At 38.6% G+C, this 24,689-nt stretch overlaps 1 protein-coding gene across 3 annotated transcripts in view; it reads left to right on the forward strand.

The window, feature by feature from the left end:
* Positions 1-24,689, forward strand: part of LOC109410630 (spondin-1) — a 167,270-nt gene that overhangs the window by 54,747 nt on the left and 87,834 nt on the right. For 2 of the 3 annotated variants that reach the window (XM_029875753.2, XM_062856359.1), the window contains exon 2: positions 3,033-3,220. The gene's annotated coding sequence lies outside the window, so the exon portion shown is untranslated. The remainder of the gene's footprint in view (positions 1-3,032; positions 3,221-24,689) is intronic. The other variant, XM_062856360.1, reaches the window with a different exon arrangement.

The raw sequence follows: 24,689 nt of genomic DNA on the forward strand, positions 1-24,689 counted from the left end.
AACTCTTGGAGGAATCCCGGAAGGATATCCTGGAGGAATTCCGGAAGGAACTCCTGTTGGATAACTTGAAAAAAAAAAACTCCTGGAGGAATCCTATAAGGAACCTCTGGAGGAATCCCGGAAATAATTCCTGGAGGAATCTCGAAAGAGTTTCTGGAGGAATCCCGGAAGAAAATCCTGGAGGAATCACGGAAGGAAATCCTGAAGAGCTATCCCTCTATGGTTGGCTTTTCGGTCCGGATAAATTAGAAGCGGGGTGATACTATTTCATCCGACGTTTCGACCCTTGGTATGGGTCTTCTTCAGGGAGGTTATAGGGATACCGCTACGTTTGTATCGCCGGTTGCTTGGCGTAGAGATGTCGGGTTTGGTGAATTTAAGTATGTGTTGGCTATTTGTGGGTAGATGGTGAGGGTGTAGTTAACAATAATTTGTTTTACCACTGTGACGAACACTATCATGGTGTCTAGACACTGAATACTATCAATCAGCGAAATCCTGAAGGATTACTGAGAGGAACTACTGGAAGGAACTCCTGGAGGAATTCTGGGAGAAGTTCCTAGATGAAACCCGGAAGAGGCTCCTGAAGGCATCATGTTTAGAAAAAAAAAACTCCTGGAGGAATCCCGAAAGGAACTCTAGGAGGAATCCCGGAAGAAGATCGTGCAGGAATCTCAATCTCGGCAGGAACTTCTGCAGGAAAACTTGAAAGAACTTCTGTAGGAATCCCACAAGGAACTTCTGGATTAATCCTGGGTGGAACTCCTGGAATCATCGGAAGAAACTTCTAGAGGTATCCCAAGTAACATTTTGCTGACTGATTAGTCTTGTAGAGGTTTTGACAATCGGCATAAAACCTGTAGGGTGTGAATAATGATTAGTGATATTCCCCTTGCGTGTCCTTCCCCTAGTAAGCATCGATGACAGCAATCATCATGACGAGACAGTGAATGTGTTGCTGCCTCATTGAGGAGTGGAGCTTTGGCGGAGCCAGTCGCCTGCATTGCGAGGTCCCGTATCATGCCAAGTGATTCTACTGCAGTTTGCTAAGAATGACGGAAACGGATTGTTAAAGTGAGTTGCGTAATATTCACAAATCCTAATACCTTTTATTTTGGTTTTATGATGGTTTTAAGAACATCTTCTAATCTACTTAAATAAAACCCGTTACTTGGGATGTTTGAATGAACACCTAAAGGAACTCCCGGTGGAATCATGTGAAGAATTCCTTAAGAAGCGCCTGTGGTAATCCCAAAAGGAACTCTTGGAGGAATCGCGGAAGAAGATCCTGTAAGAATCTCAGAAGGTGGAGTCCCGAATATAATTTCTGGAGCAAACCCGAAAGGAAGTCTAGGAGGAATACCGAAAATCACTGCTGGATATTTCCCATACAGAATTCTTAGAAATACTGAATAAAAAACCTCCAGTATTTTCAGAAAAACTTCCCGCAGGAACCTTTGGAGGAATCCCGACGAGTTCTGGAGGAAACCCAGAATTAATTTTAATGAAATCCCAGGAGGAACACCTAGGAGGGTCCCATAGAGAACTCCTGGAAATATATCAAAATTCCTGGAAAAATACCAAAAGCTGAACTCGGTTATATTACTTCGACAGATAAAATCAAATAAAAACAACAAAGCATTAATTTACACAAGCATTTTGCGTTCCCATTGTGAGCTGGAAACAGCAAAGCGGAACGGCGCTACGGCAATGGACTTTTTTTATTGGGAAAACTTTTTTCAAGCTTTTATAGAAGTCTGGAAGTAGTAACACATAGTTTTTTGTTCAGAAGTTTACTGTTTTTTTAATGAAATGGTTTACGAAATTCTCAGACACTCCTTGTCATGGTCCCAGTAACTCTGACTTTCAAATAACTCAGGAATATGTGAAACGAAGAAGGGTGTTATTCAACCGTTATTTCCTCATATTCGGGATGGGATGTACTCTGTTTTTTACATCTCCCATTAGTGGAAAGGACATCATACGGGAAGTCTATGCAAACACGCTAACGCCGCTCAGCACTAAAGTGCATAATTTCCAGACTACACCAAAAATGTGTAACCCTTGCACATTTACAAAATCAGCTCCAGTGTCCGCAAAATTGTTAAAATCGCAAAAATTTTTGTACGCCAATCTAGGTAGGATTACTAGTGACCTTGGAAAACAAAAAAAAAATCAACATTTCGCATCTAGAAGAGTATACGAGCTGTTTTTCGAGAATGTGTAACTGCTACACATTTTTGTGTGGTCTGGAAATTATGCACTTATGAGTAGGTCTTACACATTTTAGTGCTGAGCAGTTTTAGCGTGAAACGAAAACCTAAAACAGAAAAAAATCTCGCCAGGAAAAGTCAGAATCAGAACTCCACTTGAGTATCTCTGTCGTTTCAGCGTCAGTGCTTCTTCGACATCAACGAATGACAAGGCAAAGATGTTTGCTCATCCATAAAATGAGGTTGCTCTACCGCATTCGCATATCTACCCATACCTACCAGTCAGTCAGTGTTTGGTTGGGCAGTGAAAACAGAAGATAAGGGTTGACGCAAGGATAAGGCTGACTGTTGCTGTCATATTTATTGTGCTCGGCCGTTAAATTGTACATGGAAATGGGTGGCTGTCTTGCCTTACCAGTTGATGCAAAAGAGAAGCTAAGGAACAAAGAACTGTTCGTTATCAAATGTCGAATACCTTATGTTGTATGAGAATAATTGTAAGTAATTGAGGTAAAATACCAGTAAGGTATGTGGAATGCAGGAAGGCAATCTCATGCAAACTATGGACGGACACGACAATCTACGAATCTTAGGTCAGTGCGGTGCACTTTGGGATTCGAAGGGACTGAGTAAAGCCGGTCTTAGTGGATGGCAAACATCACAGGACGGATATCTGCTTTTACTCGAAGAGGCAGAATGAATGGTGTGAAGTGGTACCGCTTTAATGTCAAATAAAGAGAAAGCTCGTTGAACGGACGGACAGACAAAGGCAGCTTCGGTACATTCTCTAAATGTGAGTTTTCGATTTTCCCATGGTAGTTTTGCCGTAAGTCTTTCCAGGTGAAGATAAATAGTGCACATTTTGAAGTTAACGTGAACGACAGTGCTGAGAATCAGAACATTACTACATTAACATTAACACATTCACTCCATGTGAGAAGACAGAAAACAGAACTATTGGTACGTGGAATACAACAGGAGAGCAACAGTTGCCGCATAAACTACAGGTAAGTGAGCTTCTATGCTAATTAAAACCAAAAAAAAAACCGAACCTTCTAGCTTAATGTATAAATATAAATAGGCTCCGTGTACAGTAGACGTTCGATAAGTGCAACATGTTTACGTTGCAGTTACCGAATGTAGTTCGCTAACTGCAACGATTGACAGCCGTCAAACAAATGTCAAATGCAGATGTCAAACGCAGCCAGAATGCACTCAAAAACTAACTGCAAAATTGTTGCACTTAGCGGACTTGCAGTTAAAAAGCATTGCAGTTGAATCGTTTGCACCGAGTGACGGCTATCAGCCGTTGCAGTTAGCGAACTTCATTCGGTAACTGAAACGTAAACATGTTGCTCTTATCGAACGTCTACTGTATTTGGTAATTATGTACTAGCTCATTGAAAATAATCAGATCCGTATTTTTGATTTCTTCATTAGGGTGGCCATTTTTAAAATATAGTGTAATATCAGTTTTTAAAGCAAAAGAAAATCAGAATTCTTGAACCAGTAGGCCGATTTTAAATTACGTTTTTTGTTTGAATTGTTTGTTTCGAAAGGGCCAAATTGTGTTTAGGAGCAAAAGAGTGTAAATATACTAGTTTTTCACGTTTTTATAGTTTCGGGATCAAAGGGGACCTTGTTTTTATATTTTGCACCTGAACAAGATTTGATCTTTTCAACGAATTATTCTTGAAACTTGAATTCAATAACTTTCCAACAAAACAAAAAAGGAAATTTATAAATGACCAGCTGTTTCAAAAGTTTTTTCTTTATTTTTTAGTTTGGATAACTTTGATTTTTGGCCACCCAATTTACAAACTGGTAGTCATAATGACGCAATGCGAATACGAGTTTAATTTTTTTTTGCGGTGTATTACAAACCCACCAAGTATCACGACATTTTTAGAAAAAGTTGAAGATAAACTACAAAGAAAGCTGAAAATTTGAGAAAGAAACCAATAATTTTAGAAACCAACTTTTTATTTCTGGAAAAATGAGGTTTTGATTGAATGACACACGGGAAAAAATCCGCTGCTTGAAACCTGCTAAATGAGTCATGATTTCGCGTAAAATGTGTGTTTTCATGTTATAAATATACACCACAAAAAAGGTCATAATTTCATGACTCATGTTGCCGTAACGTCACCTTGGCGTTACGTTTTTCATATTTATTGACAAAAAATTGTATGTTAAGTCATGATATCATGCCCATGAATACCAGAACTATTAACTAGATTCATAAAACCAGAAGCGGTATTCATAGAACTAGTAGTTGTCATTTATGGTTCCAGTTTTATTTGCGAAATTTGGTAAGTCGGTTCATATTATCATGAAGTACGTACTCAAACTATGAACTAAATTTATGAATGCTTGAGCATTACTCATGGTGCAAGTATTTGTCATTTATGGTACTGGATCGATTTGCGAAAAATGGTAGTACTGGTCATGTTATCATAAAGCATGTTCTAAATTTATTACCTAATGTTATAAAAACATAAGCAGTATGCATGATTCTAGTATTTGTAATTTATACTATCGGATTAATTGGTGCAAAGTGGCATTTAAGGTCATGTTATCGTGAAGCACGCACTCTGAAATCATGAACAAGGTTCCTGAATATTTCTGCTGATGAAGCTGGCCAAAATTTTGTGCCGGAATTGTGCGTGAGTTTGATTGTTCTGCTGCTGATGAAGCTGGCCGGAGTTTTGTGCCGAAATATGGAGTTTTTTCACTTTCAACTTCTGGAATGTAGTTCAATAATTAAAAGACACGGACAACATCTTCAGCTTTCAGCTGTACAGACTGTTTTAAACTTAACATTAGACAACGGACAACGGAGCACGCACCAGTGGAAACGGGGAAGAAACTATTCTCACGAAAAGTTTCAACGCCTGAAGCGGAAATCGAACCCTCACCCCGTAGCATGGTGCGATGATAAGCTTGGTGACCCTAACCGCACGGCTACGAGGCTCCACAATTATATAGTTTACTACTATTTAAGTAAGAACAATTCACTACACTTTTTCGAAAACCAAAAAAAAAAATCTCACCGGAAAACACTGCCGCTCACAAAAGGCGCCTTGACAGAAGGGACAAAAATGGCGTAGGTGATTCTGCGCGAGGGTTTGCGTAACGCTTACAGTGCCTAAATTCGTTTGTTGTGATTCATGATTTTATTACTCTGCGTTATGTTTATACGACTCAGCGTCTGGTTGAGATGACTCAGCGTCATAGTTTTATGACTCAGAGCCATGCTACCATGACTCAGCTTTATGGTATTCAATTTATGCAAACGAGCTTAATTTTTTCATAACGCTTTTGACGGCCATGGCTTTTGTTGATGAAATCAGTTATTATTATTCATGATAATCGTTGTTAACGTCACGATATCATGACTTGTAGTTACAATATCATGAAGCAAGAAGTTTTATGATTTCATAACATTTTAGTCATGGATCCGGCAACGATTTTTTTACCGTGCAGTTATTTAAAATGGAAACAATGGTTTATCCAAGAATTTCTATAAAATTTTCAACAGTTTCACAAAAAAAAAATGAATATCAACAGATTAACAATGAATCTTCCTCAGTTTTGTATTTTCTGATTTCACACTTAATCATAATTTATAACTGGTTGCCAGTCTTGGCCCAAGTAACCACGGTGCTGAAGCATTATTGCATGCAGATATACGGTGGATTTAGAGCAACTCATTACTTTTCATAAACATTTAAGGTTGATTTAAAGTGGAAATGGCAATTATGCGACTGAACTAAGATTATACCAGTATAATCTTAAATTGATTCTATAATTGCCCATTTCCACTTTAAATCAACCTTAAGTTTGCATGTAAAGTAATGATTGCTCTAAATACACCGTATATCTGCATGCAATAAGGCTTCAGCACCGTGGTTACTTGGGGGTATTCTGGTACGAACCATCAACCAAGCTGATCTAATCCAGGTCGTTTGGCAAAGGTTTCACGCATTCGCTGTATTCGTTTAACTCATGGCCTCAATGTTTAATTTCACCTTCTATAAATTTCCATACTTGTTCGCAACCTAGCAAATACTATCATATCTATCAATTCATTATCCAATTCTACTCCCTTAGACTCTTAGTAGAAAATGATCGATATAGCCATAAAATGATTAGGTTTTCAATTTTTGTGCAACATTATTTGTGTGAAACCCTTCCATTAGATTTTTATCTGGGCCTCATAGTTAGTTATTTCCTTTCTATTCCTTGATGCGCAGCGTTCCCTTATGGATTTTTCAATGATTTTCTTAGATAATCGTCAGTGAACGAATTACTGTTTTTATGTTTTATTAGAACTAAAATTTCATACTAAAGGGGATGTTGTAGTAAAGGAAATTTCCTTGACTTCCTTGGGCATAGAGTATCATCGTGCCTGCCACACGATATACACATGCAAAATGGTCATTGGCAGAGGAAGCTCTCAGTTAATAACTGTGGAAGTGCTCATAGAACACTAAGCTGAGAAGCAGGCTTTGTCCCAGTGAGGACGTTACGCCAAGAAGAGGAGAGAGAGAGAGGAGGGATGTTGTAGCCATTAAAGGGTCTCCATTCTCCAAAACATGCTTGAGCATAAGTCTTCAATTTTACATGCATAACTTGTGACCTCTGGCTGTATTATGACTAATTTTGTATGGCGCTCTCTGTCAATCTTGAGAAACAATAAAAAACATATATAACAAATGCTTTACATTATTTTTTTAATACTACAATTTAGTGCAATACTACAAATACTCTAGTTTACCTAGGAAGTTTTTTCATTATCTTTCACTACATATTTTGATTTCGAAAATCTTTCTGGGTGGAGCGGATGGTTAGAACACTTGACTATCACGCCGAGGACCTGAGATCGATTCCCACTCCCGACAAACTCGCAAAATGTGAGTTCTTCCTTTGGAAGGGAAGTAAGGCGTGGGTTCCGAGATGAACCAGCCTAGGGCTAAAAATCTCGTTAATACAGATAAAAAAAATCTTTCTGGGCTAGCGCATGACTACTCCAGAATCGCTAGACTAGCTACATTCACACAAGGAACCAATGAGTTATCTACAAGGGACTAACAGGCATCTCCAGTGTGTGAGTGTTGGCGATCATTTATATTTAGGCTACATTGACGTGTCAGGTTACAGCTCAATGTAGGGAAGGGGAAGGAAGTTAGCCTTGTGGTTAAGGCTATGGATCGCCAATCCAGAGACGGTGGGTTCGATTCCCGTTCGAGTTGGAAAAAAATTCTCGACTCCCTGGGCATAGTGTATCATTATCCTTGCCTCACAATATACGAATTCATGCAATGGCAGACAAAGAAAGCCCTTCAATTAAAAACTGTTGATGTGCTCAAAGAACACTAAGTTGAAGAGAGACAGTTCAAGCTCCAGTGGGAGCGTAGAGCCATAAAGAAGAATAAGAAGAAGGGAAGGAAGTTATTATTGCAATCGTTTGTATCCACGGCAGACCGAATATACCTCTGCTCCAGAACGCACACATTCATGCGGCTGTCGGAGTACGGGTACTATATCCCAATTGGCAGAGGGTTCACACATTGGTGCGTGAATGCCAGACGTAAAATGGTAGAATTTTGTGTTTATTATTCTGAAGATAATGCGGCACATCTCGCTTTATTGCTTTGCTCGTATGCTTGTCTGATAGTCTGATTCACACTGTGCAGGAAGAGAGGGAAACGGATTTTTTTTTATCCCGTTTCTGGCTCTAGCGATAGTTATGAACGAACACATTAATATACACTCAAAAATAAAAATATACACCAGTTACTATTATTTATGCATTTTCTATCCGCATCTCTCTCACCCTTTTTTAGTTTTCATTGTATCTGCTGTTTTGACTGGGTTGAAGCGACGCGATTCATCAACCCAGGCAAAGCAGCAGATAGTATGGAAACAGAAAGAGAGCTAGAGAGACGCGGATGGAAAATAAATTAATAACACAGCGTAACAAAAATTAACTTTTTGTCTGTCTCAAGAGCAAACTTATGTGTCTCCGAAGGATTTTGGGCCGCTGAATCCGAATCCGGGCTCGGATTTGCTCTAACACGTCACAATTTTGAGCTATACCTCAATTTATAGGGCAAAATATCCGATTTTGGGCTTTTTTGACTGCAAGCCATTAAGCAAGGAATCATTTTTTTAAGCAATCAAAAGGTTAATTGGTCAATTAACATCTAAATTAACGACTGATGCAAAATATTTCGTTTTACCAAATCGAATTTGATAGTTTTAAGCGATTTATGTTAGGTACGATATTTCCCATACAAGTCACCCTCCAAAAGTTGCATGCGAGTTTTCATACTAACATAAAATGCTTAAATCTATCAAATTTGATTAGGTAAAACGAAATATTTTGCATGAGTCGTTAATTTAGATGTTAATTGACCAACTAACCTTTTGATTGCCTAAAAAAAATATTTCCAAGCTTAATGGCTTGCAGTCAAAAAAGCCCAAAATCGCATGTTTTGCCCTATAAATTGAGGTATAGCTCAAAATTGTGACGTGTTGGAGCAAATCTGAGTTCGGATTCGGATTCAGCGGCCCAAAATCCTTCGGAGACACATAAGTTTGCTCTTGAGACAAAAAAATGTTGCGCTGTATTAGCTCCGTGCAGTGTCGAAAAAAATCAGCACAATGATGTTCAATTTGTGCGAAAACGAACACAAATAAACAAACACAGTTACCCATAGACACGAGGCCGAGAATGAACATGACAAAGAATAGACGAGACAATGAAAGCGGCGTCTTGTGGTGTCATCCACTGTAGTTGAAGTTCAGTTCAGCTGAACTTCAGCTCGATGATTTCGAATATGAATATTTCAATTTGGAATTGATTTATTATGGTTTTAGGCATGCAAATACCGATATCTTACCTTAATTGAATGTATTATAGTAACTTTTGATGAGTGCTGCAAAACAACTGCATTTTTTGCTTCTGCATCGTGCTCAATTAAAACGAATCAGTTGAAATTGAAAATACTGACTTTGAGTATCAGTAGGTGGTTGAAGTTCAGCAGACAGCGGTCAAAAGAATTTCGAAAGCATACATTTCTGAGAATGCCGCTCGGGTTGTCAAGACGACTATCAAAACAAAAACAAATCAACGATGCTGGCGCCGCTGGGCGTCGGTGCAGACGAACGTAATTTGACAATTTCCGTCACTGGCTCCGTGTATATTTTGAGTTTGTTTTTGAGTGTACATGAGTTACATATGAAGAGTGAAGGAAGAATATATATAGAATGATACAAAGTAAGAGGAAATGACGGGCCAGGGATTGAATCCAAGACCTTCTGTATGCGAATCTTTAAATTTCAAGAATCTTTCAAAATTATTAAAAATCATTTTTTGAAAACAAATTTGTAAAATCTATTTTTATACCAGCCCAATATTAAAATGGTCACTCTAAAATACGGGTCTAATATGATGCGATGGCCAACAATTCTATCAGTTTCTACAAAGTTCTGAGAATCATTTAATCGATTTACTATGGAATGGTTGTATGTTTTATTCAACTTTCCACTGAAACCTGAAGCTCCTCTGAAACGCCTCTTGGAATGCCTTGAAATCCATCTAATCCTCGGAAACTTCTTTTCAAATCTCCTGAAGCCTGCTTGTAATCCTCTGGTACTTCTTAAAACTCACCTGAAACTCCATCATGACTTCGGAAGCCGCCTGGGAACATCGGAAACCCACTGAAGCCCACTGAAACGTTAAAAAATCTCTGATTTTTATGACTCACACCAAGACCCCCATAAACTTCTTTTAAACTTTCCTGAGCCCCCCTAAAATCTCCGGAAACCCCTTATAACTTTTTGAAACGCTTTGAAATGCCTCCAAACCCAGATGTTATTGTTTCTTTTGTATTTAAGCACATCAATTAACGTATTTCAAATCTTTCATCAATCATTCTATTGTAAAAAATAGTTTAAGGGAGTTGAACACACTAAAAAGTTACACCAAACATAAAATTTATTATGAAAAAAATAAAAATATCATAACTATAATCATAAAATCTTAAAATGTTTTCTTCTTAAAAAAAACCGGTATGCCAAGTAGACTTCTAGGAAAAATATAAAAGTGCAGGGATGTTCAGAAACAAAAATTAGAAAAATCAAAAACCAAAATTCACAAAATCGAGAATTAAAAACAATCATCTTCCAAAACATGTTTAAATAGATTTTAGATGACGAAAAATGATATTTACATCAAAATCAAAAATTTGGGTATTAGAGAGTTAAACACTCCTCCTCCCAACCCTCTTCGAACCCCCACGAACATCATGAAACGGTTTGTAACGCTTCAAAATCCTTCTACAGCCCCTAATAAAGTGAAACCCTTGAGAACCCTCCTGAAGCACACTAAAGCTCCCTGAGTCCCGTCCCCTAAAGTTCCTTGAAATGCATTGAATAGCCTCAAAACCACCTTGAGTCTCCCAGTAAATGCTCTTAAACTTCCACGAACCTTCTTAAAACCCTTTCTCCACTAAACAACGCCCTGAAATATTATGAGACTATCCTGAGAAGCCCCCTGGAATTTGTGATAATCCCCCTAAATGCCCGTGAAACGTTTTTGAACGTCTTGAAACCAGTTGAGCTTCTTAAGTACTTTTTGAATCCCCCTTTGCAACTTAAAGGGCCTCCCCAGGGAGGGATTGAAATGTTTTTAAACCCATTTGAAAGCCCCTTGAAGTTTCCCTGAAGCCTCCTGAAATGTCATGGAGCTCCCGTGAAGCCCCTCGAAGTCTACTGAAACGCCTTGAAAATCCATGAAATCCATCTTGAACTCCCCAGAAGCACTCTTGAATGTCCCTGAACCCCCCTGAAGCTTCCCGAAATTTTCTGGAATTAATGGCTTTCTGAGGAATTTCTGGAGGCCCCCTTAAATACTTCTCAAACCAACAATGGCATTACACTGAAACCTCCATTTAGGTAGGATCCATTAAGGTAAAATCTATTTAGGTCCCCCCATTTAGGTAATGTTACCTAAATGGAATTTGATTAAACTCAGAGCAGCTGGAATGCTCAAGATTACAGATGAAGTAGGTTTACTACGGGAAAAAAGCAGAATTAAGAGTTAAGGGACGTTTACGGAGTGTTTAAGGGTTAATGGTTTAAGAGTATCCGAGAACTTCCTGGAGTTAAGGCCATCTGATCTACAAGCGTTTTCTACTATCTATTGGAGCATTATAAATGAACTTCCTTGAGTATAGGTCATCGGATCTACTAACGTATTTGGTTGTCTCTTTGAGATTTACGAATAAGGTTCACACTCACACAACCTTAGGTAACTATGATCTATCAAATTTTTGAGTTCGAAGAATCTTAAAGGGTCTCCAAGAACTCCCTTGCGTATAGGTGATCGAATCTACGAGGGCTACTAGTTGTACCAAAGAGCATTTAGAATGAGGTTTATACGAGCCTTTTAAGCCCGCACAAAATTCTTCGGGAGCCTCCTGAAATGCTCTGAAAAGCATTGAAACGCCTTGAAATTCTTTGAATCGCCTCTGAAACCCCCATGAAACCTCCGTGAAATTTACCTGCAAGCCTCTGAAGCCCCTTCAAAGCCCCTTAAACCTCCTGAAACGACCTGAAACGCATTACAACAAGCTGAAACGCCTTGAAGCCCCTTTAAAATCCTCCGTGAAAGTCATCTGAGAGCCACTGAAGCCCCCGAAAACCCCTGCGAAACCTCCTGCAATACCCTGAAACGCATTAAAATGCCTTGAAACGCTTTGAAACGCCTCTGAAACCCCCATGAAACACTCATGAAACCTCTACGAAAATTTTCAAGGCCCCTGAACCTCCTGAAACGCCTTGAAACGCATTGAAATGCCCAGAATTACCTTGAAACGCCTTGAAACGCTTTGGAATGCCTATAAAACCTTTTTAAAACCTGCATAAAAGTCACCTGAAAGACTCTGAAGCCCCCCATAAAACCTCCGTGAATTTTACCTGAGAGTTTCAGAAGCCCTCTAAAACCCCTGTGAAACGCCCTGTAACGCATTGAAACGCCAAGAAACGCTTTGAAACGCCTTTGAAACCCCCATGAAACCTCGGTAAAACTCACCTGAGAGTTTCTGAAGCCCCAGGTGAGTGGCAAGCTACTTGCCCTTTTCAAACTTCTTTGCAACCTTGAAATCCATTTAGGTAATCAATCCATTCAGGTAAAAAATCTATTTAGGCAGTCCCGACTCGTTACCTAAATCGAGGTTCGGGTGTACCCCAAATTTCCTAGCCACGCTTCTATCCTGAAATATTTTGCAACCTCCATTGATATCAATTTGCTCAGCAAACATTCTAGGTTTGGAGCAAACATTAACTTTGGGGTACACATATTAGTTAAGTGGAGGTTTAAGTGTACTTTAAACATATTACAAACAAATTTAGGGAAGATTTTTTTGTATTTTTGTGGCATTTGAAATACATATTTTAAGCAATTCTTAGATAAATCTCCACGTGAAATATTAGGAACAATATTTGGACTTTGGAAAACTCCGTAAATTCCTTAGGGGTTTTCTGTACAAATTTCCAAAGAACTTTCAATGTGTATGAGAAAAACATAAGAAGCAATTTGTACTTATATATCTTTGGCTTGCCTACGATAACTCTGGAAGGAGAAATTACCGTAAATCTGCTCTAGCCTTGTAAATTCTTGCCGATTCATATCTTTCTCGTGCAAACAAGATATTTTATGCCAAAACGTGTGAAAATTGAAGCATGTAGCATGTCGCTCGGAATACGCACTCAACGATGATGGTGAACACTAAGACAAAAGCAACGGCAAACATCGTCGTCGGTTGAACGACTATATCTAGGGTAACCTGGGGTAATACGCACCCCCGGGGCAAAACGCCCTCTCGCTATTTCATTATCTAAGTAAAGTTCCATTCGATGCAAGCAAACTAGACGTAAAACTAAGCCGGACAAGCCCAAGAATGCAAAGAATATTCGAATGAAAAGCGTGGAAAACGATGATTTTCCACATTTGGAAGGATTGGCTAATTTGAAGCGCACGCAATTTAAGCAGTTGCGCGCGGATTATATGGAAACAACCTATTAACTAACATCCGCCTCCTACCTCCTTCCATTTGCTGCCGTAAATAGTAAGATGGAGCCGCCTGGTATCTCATTAGAATTCAAAGCGGAAAATGCCAGAGGTCATATTGCCCCACCTCAAGGTGCGTTTTGCCACCAACAGTTTTTCAGCACCCAAAACGTAACACTTTTTTAAATTGTTAATTTGATTCGGTAAAATTGATATCATGCGGACCAAAAGTTGGCGTCTCTTAGTCAAATAAGTAAACTAACTTTTGAAACGCAAGACACCCATAAAATTATCTTAATGTTAGCTATAGGGCCACGTTTTCTTAGGGGGTGCATCTAGGGGTGCATATTACCCCACCTTCCCCTACCGTGTTGTCGACAGTTTCCGGTGATAGGTACGTGAAGCTTTTGCTTGAAATAATATACGCTGACGTACACGTACATACCGTAATAATGGTATTAGAGAGAAGCTATTTGAATTGAGTGGGATAATATACTGTCACAAACTGTTTGTCAATGATATGATAGTATTAGCATCCGCGTAGATTGTGGCTGACAATGATATTCTCTTCCATATGAAACTGATAGTTTAGTTTTCTCGTCTTCTTCTTTGTGGTGGTATCCCAATTTCTACAAAGTTTAATTTTCAACTTTGTATTGCATGAGCACAACTTCAATTTTTAACTAGGAGTTTTTCCAACGATCATTTTTGCCTTTCTTCTTATAGAATAGGTTACCTCAATTGCTATACAGAAAATCGAATAAAATCCTCCTCGCAGTAAATGCAGATTCTTCCACGAAACTGTGACGAACCCTTTCAGGAACCATTGACTCCGTATTCTAGTTTCGAACAATATCCTCGCCAATTAACATCATTATGGAGCTGCTGCCGGCTTTTTATATAGAAGCCATTCTAACGACACCCGTCACGTGCGCTGCGAGCATCTTTCCCGTCCATTCAAATCGTTCATTCCACTTGACTTCCCCTTTACGGTTAACCTACTACTCGTCTAAGGCTAACGAACTAGGGAATGCTGGTGGTTCAGTCGGTACTCAATAGTGAGCTCCACACTCCAGAAATGATTGACTTGGAGATTCACTGTAGGGAAATCCACCACCCTTCACGTTCTCATCCGGACGGGATCACATGAATTCATCCATCCATCCCACGACGACGACGACGACGTGGCTGACGACGAGGAAACTACACGAAGATGATGAAGGCACTTCTCTGCAGCTTCCACCGAGTCGACAAGTTCTAAGGCTTGCTCCATATCTACACATACTACCCACTTGGGCACGGCGACGCGAGATGGAGGAGACCTCATTTCTCGTGATCCGTGAGCAACAGCAGTCAAAAGGAAACAACGAAAAACTGACAACTCACTGCAAAAAGGGATGTAGGTACGCGCGTCTCGGTGAAAGGAGGAAAGTGGTGTGAAATGCATCAACGTGTTTGGTTTAATATCACGTACCTTGTCACGCAATGTCTACAAAATTACGATATATTCATGCCTTATATGAGTTAATTTGTATGCTTGTACGAGTTCATCAGATATATCGCAATAAGTTAAAAAAAAAATAACAAAAAATCGATGAAAATTGTTCATCCGCCGTATCTATATGCGATAGTGACTTCAAACAGTACTTTATACGATGTACACTGAGAGATCAAAGTATTTTTAAAGAACCCGTTTCGAGAGTAAGTAGGTCAACTCATAAAAATAGTAAAAGTAAAAGAGTAAATTTTAAGGGAAAAGTAAAAGCAGGTTTCAGGGGCGCTTCATGAAGGCTCACGGGGATCGTGGGAGTTCCAGGAGGTCTGAGGTCCAGGAGGGGCATTTCTCAGGAAACGTTCGGAGCATTTAAAAGCATTTCAGCGTGTTCTAAGGAGTCTTAAGGGCGTTTCAGTGGATTTTAGGGGGGTCCCAGGGGGCTTCAGGGAAAACCAGAATGTTCTAAAGGGTTTCCAGAGGGTCTCAGGGGTGTTTGAAAGAGTCCCATGGGGTTTCAAGGAATTTCCAAGAGATCTCAGGGGGTTTTCAGGGGTTCTAAGGGGTTTTATGGGGGTACCAGGAGGTCTCATGGGCATTTCAGGGGTCCTCAAGTGGTTTCAAGGGGGTTCAACCCGGTTCTCAAAAGGTTCCATAAAGGAACCAGGAGGTGTCAGGGACATTTTAGGGATCAAAGAGGGTTCCAATGGGTTTCAGGGACGATTCAATGAGTTCTGGGGCAAAACCCTTCTAGGGTTCCAGGGACTCTTTTTTTAGTTTTTATTTATGTGTATTTTAACTACACTTTCCCAGGGGCTCTGATGGGGTTTCCGGTGGGTTATAGGGAACTCAGGGGCGCTTCAAAGGGTCTTAGGTGGGTTCCCAGAAGTCTCAGGGGCATTTCAGTGGGCCTCAGAGCGATCTTAAAGACCCTTCGAGACTGCTTCCGAGGTTTTTCAGGAGAGTTACGTCTCTAAAAGGACTTAAATCCCTCTAAAATAAATCTGAAACTCCTCGTGAACTGGGGGCTGCGAATAGAATCAATACGCTTATCCAAATGTCTCCATTCACCGCTGTCAAAATAACTCCATCGAGCTGTCACAACTGCAACAGCTACTGTTCTTATGCGTCTCCACCTGTCAGAAAAGTATTGCAACAATATTTTTTCTGAACAAGTCAAACAAGACATGACAAAGTACTTTGGGTCACGTGAAAAGCAAGGCAAATTATAAAAAATATTTATTAGTTATTTTGAAACGACGATACATTAAAATATCCACCGCAAATTAGAAATGGATAAATTTTGAACAAGAGAAACATTTTGGAGTCATGGGGGGATTAATCATGTTTACCTTTTTCAAACAGCGTCGCGACGACGTGTTTAACGATTGCGCCGACGGTGGCGGTGGCATGAAAATTAAACACTCGTGGTGTTTTCAAACCGAGCGTCAAAAGTGTGTTGGTGTGCCTAGCTAAGAAAAATAAAACCGTTCCTATTCGCAGCCCCCCGCTCGTGAAGCTCCCTGAAATATCTTCTGCAGCGCACCCAAAACATCTTGAAACTATCTTAAGCCCTCTTAAATTCCCCTGGAGTCGTCCAAAACAATCCTGAAACTTCTAGGAACCACTTATTTTGAAGCTCCTCTGAATGCTATGTTCATAAAAATAACTGTAATTAACATGGGCTGCAAAACGGTGAGTCGATAAGGAGAGCGTCCAACATAGCTCTGGTCCCCACAAGCTCCTACCTCATGCTTCCACGGGTCAAACGATGACAAAGACCGCCAGCTAAGAGTTGTGTGCTTAGCTGGTAGTGTAGCCTGAGCACTCTTGTCCTTCTGACTTCAGCTAGATTGAGGAGGTACGATCCGAGCGTCTGTTCACCAAGGAGGTGCGGCTCAAACAGCGTCTGTTCTGGCATCCAGCGGCTGAATATTAAACGCTGTATCGCGTCAGCTATACCTAAGGTGGTCTAAGATTAGTCAACTTTGCTGCCGCCAGGGGGATGGCCATTAGTAGTACCTACTTTGCACGCAAGGATATCCGCAAGCATACCTGGAGACACCCAAACGGCGAGACTTGCAACCAAATTGACCATGTGCTGGTAGATGGCCGACATTTCTCGGACATAGAACTTTTCGAGGTCCCAACATCGACTCAGATCACTATCTCGTAGTTAGTGAGATTCGAGCTCGGTTATCAACCGTGTCGGACTCTAGGAACCGGCGATCGATGCGTTTCAACATCCAGCGGTTTTCAGCAGACGGTACGGTAGCTGACTATCACCAGAAGCTGGACGAGCGGATAAGTGAGATCAACGAGAACGATAATCTCAACACTCTGTGGGAGTCTATCCACGGAGCGATGAGTACAGCAGCGCGGGAGGTGATAGGTACTGCTCAAAGACGACCTAGAAACGGGTGGTTCGACGAGGAGTGCCAGAGAGTAACGGACGAGAAGAATGTTGTCAGAAGCCGGATGTTGGTGTCGGGGACCCGGCAGAGCAGGGAGCGATATAGGGAAGCAAGAGTAGCCGAAAAACGAATCCACCGCAGAAAGAAAAAAGAGCACGAGGAAAATGTGATTGGTCAGGCGCAAGAGAGTATGAAACAGAATGATATGCGGAAATTTTACGAAACTGTCTATGGCGTGTGGAGAAAAACAGCGCCTTCTCTCGTCATGTGCAATGACCGTAATGGAAACTTGCTGACAGACAAGACAATGGTGGCTGCCAGGTGGAGAGAGCATCTCTATTGTTGAATGGTGGGAGTGGAAGAGCGACGGACAGAATTCGAATCGACGACGACGGATAAGCTGTGGAACCTCCAACGCTAGACGAGGTCAAGATAGCCATTAGGGGACTGAAGAACAACAAGGTTGCTGGGAAGGACGAACTCCCGGCCGAGCTTCTCAAGCACGGTAGTGAGCAGCTGTTTCAACTCTTACACCATATTATATTGGAGATATGGGAGGAGGAAGAACTGCCTGCTAGTTGGTTGGGTGGTCTCATTTGCCCTCTTTTCAAGAAAGGGCATCGACTGGAGTGCGCGAATTACAGAGGAATAACACTCCTCAATTCAGCGTACCATGTTTTGTCCGGAGTTCTGTTCCACAGGCTGAGGCCGATTGAGGAGTCCTTCGTCGGCGAATATCAGGCAGGATTTCGCGAGGGCCGATCAACGATGGACCAGATGTTCACCCTGCGGCAGATTCTCGATAAATTTCGAGAGTACAACTTACAGACCCATCATCTGTTTATTGATTTCAAGGCGGCGTACGATTTAGTGAAAAGAAACGAGTTATGGCAGATTATGATCGAACATGGTTTTTCGGCGAAGCTGATTAGACTGATTCGTGCGACGCTTGATGGATCGAAATCAAGTGTACGGGTTGCGGATGAAATTTCGTCATCGTTCGTAACCTTTGACGGACTGAAGCAGGGCGATGCTCTTTCGAACTTACTGTTCAACATAGCACTACAAGGAGCGATAAGGAGAGCTGGCGTGCACAGGAGCGGAACCATTGTCACGAAGTCGCATATGCTCCTGGACTTCGCGGACGATATCAACATCATCGGAATCGACCGTCGGGCCGTGGAAGTGGCGTTCGTACCTTTTAAGAGGGACACTGCGAGGATTTGTCTTACGATCAACACCACAATGACTAAGTACATGATTGCTGGTGTTCAACGTCGGTCCGGCCGTGGTAATGGTGACGAGGTGGTGCTAGGTGGGGAAAAGTTTGAAGTTGTGTGGTACTCTAGTGACGTGCGATAATGATGTTACCCGCGAGGTGAAAAAACGGATTGCGGCTGCAAATCGGGCCTTTTTCGGTCTGCGAAACCAGCTGCCCAAGTAACACAATTTGTTATAATTCTGTATATAATACATGTTTCATACAAACATTCATGTTTCGTTTCAAATATGGGAAACGTATTTTCATACACTTATATAACCGAAAAAGCGCAAAAAATGGCGGCTTATAAAACATCTTTGATGTTACTGAAGATGTTTTTCAATACATTATTATAACATAAAATAATGTATCGAATATGTTCTCAGCAACATCATAACAACTTACAGTGTATCAAACAATTGTCCGTACAGCAATTTTTTGATCAAAATAATTTTTCATTCAAATGTTTATATCTTTTTTATACGTCAATCAAAACCGCTGAAATTTTGACCAATCATAAACCATATATTATAGCTCCATTGGTAAAATCTTGAGTGAGATCGAATAAGTTTTCTAAAAGTTATAGAACTTTTAGTAAAACTTATAAGATTGTTGAACACATTTTCAAAACATTATATCTCAATATGTACTCGATGAAACTTTTTCATTTTTTTTTTGTGCTACAGCTTAAACCTTAGGCTTTCATATGCAGCTACATTTGAGGTTTTATATTCACTAAAAAAATATGAAAAATCTGTATATGTTTAGAGTATTATTTGGAAATTTATCATATTTTGATCAATAAAAGTGCCAAGTGTTTTCAACTTTTTTAAACTCTCTTAATGTAATATTTTTATACAGGACCTACTAAACTACATATGAAGAGTAGGTCCTATGCATTTTTCGTTCAGTTAATGCACTTTAATTGGTGGAAAACGTTTGGCAGATTATATGTGCAAAATATGCTAAATTTTTAAACATCGTCAACTACATAAGCAAATTTTTCATATTTTTTGTAGTGAATATAAAACCTCAAACGTAGCTGCATATGAAAGCCTAAGGTTTAAGCTGTAGCACAAAAAAATTTGAAAAAGTTTCATCGGGTACATATTGAGATATAATGTTTTAAAAATGTGTTCAAAAATCTTATGAGTTTTACTAAAAGTTCTATAACTTTCAGGAAACTTATTCGATCTCGCTCAAAACTTCACCAATGGAGCATCAATATATGGGTTATGATTGGTCAAAATTTCAGCGGTTTTGATTGACGTATAAAAAAGTTATAAACATTTGAATGAAAAATTATTTTGACCAAAAAATTGCTGTACGGACAATTGTTTGATACACTGTACTTATTGCTGGCACGAAATTAATATTTATTAGCCACGCACAGCAAATAAATATGGCATCTATTATAAATGCAGTATTTAGTGATGGCTCAAAATAATTATCGGGCCTCCCGACCAGAAGCTCCTAACAAGATTATAACAAAATTTTTACAACCGTTGTTAGAAATAACACAATTTGATATAATTTTGTTGTAAGGATTCGTATATGTGAATAACCATAACAAAATTGTAACAAAATTTGTTATTATTTTAATAACAAAACTATAACATAATTTGTATTATTTATTCAAACAGATATATAACAGCATTTGTTACATTATGCATATTAAAATAATTGCCTATAACAAAATTTCGTAACACATTTATTGCAGTATTTGCTACATTTTTTGTAACGAAATAGTTTCAAAATTTGTTGGGTTTATTGTATTGACGCGAAATAGTTTTATCATTTTTGTAATATTGACCACTCGAGCCAAAAGCCATGAAACAAAACTCATAGCATTCATTTAGAACGCAACGCTAAAATCGTCATGTTTTAACACCCCCTCCTCTTCCATTACGGGTTTTTGTATGAAAGTCCTGAATTTTTTTATGGACCGTAATGCTGGGGTTTTCCCTTGAGCGACGCGTAATTTGGGGACGGCGTCATATTTGTTTAAAAAAAATGCTTCAGAACTATAGCATAACATGTGAAAAGGGCCTAAGTGCTTTTTGTTAAAAAAAACATGTTTCGTCGCTGTAGGGCCCATCTCGATCCACCCACGCACATGAACACCCTTATCAGATAGAGCAGTCTTCGGGTTATCTGGTAATTGTGTGGATGTTCATGAATGGATCAAGATTAGCCCTACAGCGACAGAAACATGTTTGTTTACAAAAAGCACTTAGGCCCTTTTCACATGTTAATTTGTTATCATTTAGTTAAGGTACCCCGGGGCAAGTGAGAATCCGGGGCAAGTGAGACCTACAGCTATTGTTTTTTTTTTCTATTTTTAAGGCAAATATTCTTTATGGAAAACATAGGTATCACACCAACGGATACTTTGAATTCAAAAATTGTTATTGTTAAAGAGACCTTATATGTTATTGTTTTTCAAATGTAGTTTCCAATTCACTAAGTGAGATTAACGTACTCTACTACATTCGTCGTTTAAAATAGAATAACAAATAAAGTTAATCTTGTTCGGTGTTAGGATAATATTTGGAATGGTCGCAAATTATTTAAAGCGAAAAAGCTCTAATTTATTTTCATTTATTATCTCTAGTCAACTGCTCTCACTTGCCCCAGTGCAATTCAGCATCTGGAGCAAGTGAGATCTATGAGAGTAAACGAACACAATTTCATACTTGATCTCGCTTTCTTCAGCGTAAGTCGAAATTTACACAAACGTGAAGTAAAAATTGGCGCCTTAAGTAATCAATCGTTGATATATACGAAATTACTTCTATTCTGATGATAAAGCTATTGTTTAAAATGGTAAAGTAATGACCATCTATTTTTCATATTTTCATCTAAGCAAATTCTATTATTTTTTCGTTTTTTGCTGCCTAATGAGTTTTTCTGAGTGTTAAGGAACTGGCCTCAAAGTATGAAAAAAATGGAAAACGACTTATTCAAAGTTCATGATTTAAAAATCTTTATTTAATAATCGTAAAATTATGTAAGGGGAAACACAACATCTGTAAATCTTGAAAAATCTCTAGGTGATATTCACCAACTACGTAATATGAAAAGCAAGTTTGGAAATCTTTCGTCATTTAACTTTATGGCGCTTTTAGTATAAAAAAAACTATTTGTTTTGTACGAGCTGCAGAGGTAAATTATTTTTTTCCTCAGTGATTCGTTATTGTATGTGTTACATAATTTATGCACGATATCATAAACATAGTTATAGCTGGAAGTCAAATACTTCACAGCTATCCTTTTTCTATTTTTTTGGGGTTCTTTTATTGCACTCTAATCCAAAACCGGAAAAGTTCCCGGATGATGTGCCAATCGAATAAGAATCCTCACCACCTTCATTGCTTAAAAAAAATGTGGAATATAACTAAATTATATCTACAGCTGTTATCATATCTGCATATGATATAATTGTGATAGATTAAAACAAAATCACTAACGACAAATCTAGTCTATTATACGTCAACGAGCTCAATGTGACGTCATACTACCCCGCTCGTGTACGTCTGACAAACAAGGATTTGAATGACGAAACTGGTAATACGTAGAACCAGTAAACCTTCTATCACCGCTCTCTTCAAGAGCCGTGTTGGCGTCATTGGTAAAGGCGCCAGATTTCTACCGATGGTGGGTGTCTTGGTTCAAATCCCGTTCGGATCCAACAATTTTATAACGATCTGGAAACTATTTTTTTATGTTACTTACTTTTTCTAAAAATAGAATAACACACTTATAAATATTTACCCAAAAATGAGTATAAAAATTTAGTTTTACCCTAATAGGTCAAAGGAAGTTATAACATAATTTGTTATAGTTTTATTAAATTCTATCATATTGCATGGAACAAATTTTGTAATATTTTTGTTATGATCATAACACAAGTGATCACATTTTTGTTCTTTTCAGTGCGAACTTTGTTAGAATTTTTGTTATTTTAACTACTAACGGTACATGTTTTATAACAACCCTTGTTATCAAAATTTATTGTAACAAAATAACACAGCTTGTAATAATTTTGTTATGTCCATCTAGTCGGGAAGACACCCACCATCGGTAGAAATCTGGCGCCTTTACCAATGACGCCAACACGGCTCTTGAAGAGAGCGGTGATAGAAGGTTTACTGGTTCTACGTATTACCAGTTTCGTCATTCAAATCCTTGTTTGTCAGACGTACACGAGCGGGGTAGTATGACGTCACATTGAGCTCGTTGACGTATAATAGACTAGATTTGTCGTTAGTGATTTTGTTTTAATCTATCACAATTATATCATATGCAGATATGATAACAGCTGTAGATATAATTTAGTTATATTCCACATTTTTTTTAAGCAATGAAGGTGGTGAGGATTCTTATTCGATTGGCACATCATCCGGGAACTTTTCCGGTTTTGGATTAGAGTGCAATAAAAGAACCCCAAAAAAATAGAAAAAGGATAGCTGTGAAGTATTTGACTTCCAGCTATAACTATGTTTATGATATCGTGCATAAATTATGTAACACATACAATAACGAATCACTGAGGAAAAAAATAATTTACCTCTGCAGCTCGTACAAAACAAATAGTTTTTTTTATACTAAAAGCGCCATAAAGTTAAATGACGAAAGATTTCCAAACTTGCTTTTCATATTACGTAGTTGGTGAATATCACCTAGAGATTTTTCAAGATTTACAGATGTTGTGTTTCCCCTTACATAATTTTACGATTATTAAATAAAGATTTTTAAATCATGAACTTTGAATAAGTCGTTTTCCATTTTTTTCATACTTTGAGGCCAGTTCCTTAACACTCAGAAAAACTCATTAGGCAGCAAAAAACGAAAAAATAATAGAATTTGCTTAGATGAAAATATGAAAAATAGATGGTCATTACTTTACCATTTTAAACAATAGCTTTATCATCAGAATAGAAGTAATTTCGTATATATCAACGATTGATTACTTAAGGCGCCAATTTTTACTTCACGTTTGTGTAAATTTCGACTTACGCTGAAGAAAGCGAGATCAAGTATGAAATTGTGTTCGTTTACTCTCATAGATCTCACTTGCTCCAGATGCTGAATTGCACTGGGGCAAGTGAGAGCAGTTGACTAGAGATAATAAATGAAAATAAATTAGAGCTTTTTCGCTTTAAATAATTTGCGACCATTCCAAATATTATCCTAACACCGAACAAGATTAACTTTATTTGTTATTCTATTTTAAACGACGAATGTAGTAGAGTACGTTAATCTCACTTAGTGAATTGGAAACTACATTTGAAAAACAATAACATATAAGGTCTCTTTAACAATAACAATTTTTGAATTCAAAGTATCCGTTGGTGTGATACCTATGTTTTCCATAAAGAATATTTGCCTTAAAAATAGAAAAAAAAAACAATAGCTGTAGGTCTCACTTGCCCCGGATTCTCACTTGCCCCGGGGTACCTTAACTAAATGATAACAAATTAACATGTGAAAAGGGCCTAAGTGCTTTTTGTAAACAAACATGTTTCTGTCGCTGTAGGGCTAATCTTGATCCATTCATGAACATCCACACAATTACCAGATAACCCGAAGACTGCTCTATCTGATAAGGGTGTTCATGTGCGTGGGTGGATCGAGATGGGCCCTACAGCGACGAAACATGTTTTTTTAACAAAAAGCACTTAGGCCCTTTTCACATGTTATGCTATAGTTCTGAAGCATTTTTTTTAAACAAATATGACGCCGTCCCCAAATTACGCGTCGCTCAAGGGAAAACCCCAGCATTACGGTCCATAAAAAAATTCAGGACTTTCATACAAAAACCCGTAATGGAAGAGGAGGGGGTGTTAAAACATGACGATTTTAGCGTTGCGTTCTAAATGAATGCTATGAGTTTTGTTTCATGGCTTTTGGCTCGAGTGGTCAATATTACAAAAATGATAAAACTATTTCGCGTCAATACAATAAACCCAACAAATTTTGAAACTATTTCGTTACAAAAAATGTAGCAAATACTGCAATAAATGTGTTACGAAATTTTGTTATAGGCAATTATTTTAATATGCATAATGTAACAAATGCTGTTATATATCTGTTTGAATAAATAATACAAATTATGTTATAGTTTTGTTATTAAAATAATAACAAATTTTGTTACAATTTTGTTATGGTTATTCACATATACGAATCCTTACAACAAAATTATATCAAATTGTGTTATTTCTAACAA

The sequence above is a fragment of the Aedes albopictus genome, chromosome 3 (genome assembly GCF_035046485.1).
Source record: "Aedes albopictus strain Foshan chromosome 3, AalbF5, whole genome shotgun sequence".
Classification (NCBI taxonomy): domain Eukaryota; kingdom Metazoa; phylum Arthropoda; class Insecta; order Diptera; family Culicidae; genus Aedes; species Aedes albopictus.